Source organism: Aphanomyces invadans (genome assembly GCF_000520115.1).
Source record: "Aphanomyces invadans strain NJM9701 unplaced genomic scaffold supercont1.7, whole genome shotgun sequence".
NCBI classification, from domain to species: Eukaryota; Oomycota; class Saprolegniomycetes; order Saprolegniales; family Verrucalvaceae; genus Aphanomyces; species Aphanomyces invadans.
The window spans coordinates 189,045-191,640 of record NW_008580152.1 but is presented as its reverse complement, the minus strand read 5'-3'; positions in this window follow the sequence as shown (position 1 = coordinate 191,640).

Here is a 2,596-nt window from a genome sequence, read left to right as displayed (position 1 = left end):
GTGTGAGTCATATTACCTTTACAAATGCATACCTCCATTTATATTCTATTATTTTTTTGGTTTCGAATCACTTACTCTCACGTGCAATATTTACGATAAACCTAATCACTGGTCCCCTCGGTGCCGACGACTACTGTAAGTTAAAACATACATTCCATCTTCCTTATTAATCTGAGGTTCACTCACAACAACAGAAACGTCTGGTGCATTGTTTTGAATAACTGTATACGCCAACTTCGTGCTGCAAAATGGATGTGAAAAATTGTAGACAGCTCCCCCAAAATGCATTAACCCCCGTCGTGATAACATGTAGCATTGGCATGTCAGTTACCCTGTAGAATTTATCCAAACTCTATGACTCGCTCAGGAAGAAACTGAACAAATACTGAGAGAAGTAATGCATTCATCATTACAAAATACATAATATTAAGTGATTGTGCGAGACAATAAGACAGGTCAATTCATTCTTTGGACGCGGGGCCTTCTGGCGAGGAAGCTGATCTACCAGAAATGGCTCTGTGGTGTCCTCAGCCGAGAAGAGGCTGGCCATGATACAGCGAAGGATTGCCGATGGGGAAGAAATGCCTTACGGGGCTTTCAATCTCACGTCCACGAAAGCATTGCCTTGTTAGTCACGGTTTGGTTTACTGGAAGTATTAACTACTCCCTCTGTTCCAAAATTGTTGTCCGAGTTTTGGGAGGGTTGACATGACTTCGAATAAAATACAGAGGTAATTTTCAAAGTCGGATGTCGTCTGCCTGGCAGCGTCTTTTCAAGCACTGATTGGTCTATTGGAACAAGCGCGCCAAGGGCTTCGTCCTAATGTACCCGAAACGCAAAACTTTAAGCTCTAAGGAGACTTTTTTCCATTTCAATAATCCCAATAGTTAAACCAGTATAAAACCAACATTCAAAAGACAAACATTCAGGAATGGGCGCGGGAAGGCGTGATCTGACACAGTCGGAGCGTGAGGCCATACTCCGTGAGATTCTCCTCAAGAGTACTGGCAACTTCATGCCAAAGCTACCAAAGGGATTTGGAGAAATTTGAAATTTGGTAATTTCTATCGTGACGACTCACTCTATTGTGTGATTGTGTCAATTATATTGAGAAAAGTCGAATTTCTTGAATTCTTTGACGGAGTAAGGGCCATAGCGCACATTCTTCTCCATGTATGAGGGTTTGTGACATTTGGTCGATCGCTTAGTATAACTGATGACGTCGAGTACATAGCATGTAATGCACGAAGCTGAGCTTCTAATGTGTTGCAGCTTTTGCCGATTATGGTTATGCGGAGATTTACCACTCACACACCACCATACATTGTAGAAGTATAGTACAATAACCTCTGTAATACAGTAGTATAAAAATTAAAAGGCCAAGTAATAATATTGCGGGAGGAGTACGCCATTTTTCTGAGTCGGACAACAATTTTGGAACAGAGGGAGTAGTTTAGAATGTACTAGTAGTACTTGGAACTTGGTCGCAACAACTTGCTCGCAGGGTTGACGTCAAAATTCCAAAATTTTGACCAATAACAACTCAGTCCGCGTCAGCTGAAAAATTTCATGTATATATAATTTCCATCAAAGCCAATGTCGAAATATTATTGACTTATACAAATTTCAAGATATTTCTCTAGCACCACGTGGGAAGGATTTCTGTCGTTCCCTGTAGCCTTCAGCTACAGGGGACAGCTTCGTTGAAAACCGGTAGGATGAGCACCTCATACTTTGTGTCCACGATTCGAACATAAATATTCCGCCAATGACATTGCGGTACATTGAAACTGCAATATGATAGATAATATTCTAGATAAATCAGACACTTCTTTGGTGGGCGTTGCATTCTGTCTTTCCCAGCATTGTCAATTTCATAAAATTAGTTGTGTAGGAATGATACTACCGATCTCATTATTGCGCGTGGGGTGATCGGTGGCCATATTGAAACGGACGAGTTGAACCTTTCATACGGGTCACATCTACAAACGGCAGGGTTGGCGAAGTCATGTGGCTCTTTTAGGTAAGTGAGCTGCTTAAGTTTAGTCTTGTCGGGGACCAGCCGTGGACGACTAGTTGTACTCGTTTCTGGACCCCTGCCAGCAAACACGACGAGTGTTTGTCAAACGCTTCATGTCGGGGTGATGGGCACTCTGAAGGCAAAGATGCTGTCCTATGGTTGCGTGAAAAAATTGCGAGTGATTTCAGTTGCGGAAAAGCGAGTGAAAATGATCGAATGTACCATCGTGGCATGGGAATCGATAAGCGAAGAAACGATCAATAACAACTTGTGTTGGCCGTCGAGAGAGTCTGATATTGGTCACGCAGGTTAATCCCAAAGTGACCAACCAACCACGGCCATGGCGACACTGTCATCTTCTGTGACAGTGTCGCCATAGCCGTGAACGGTCGAGCAAGTCTGGCTTGGCAGTGCTGGAAGAGTCACCCTTGCCCGGTCGATGCTATTGCATGGTAACTTACCACAATTTCTGTGGGGTGAAGCTGTCTCACATGCAGTATTTCTTACGAATACCCTGCCTTCCACCACGCTTGGTGGCGATACTCCATACTGTCTGTGGCATCAATGCCATCCAG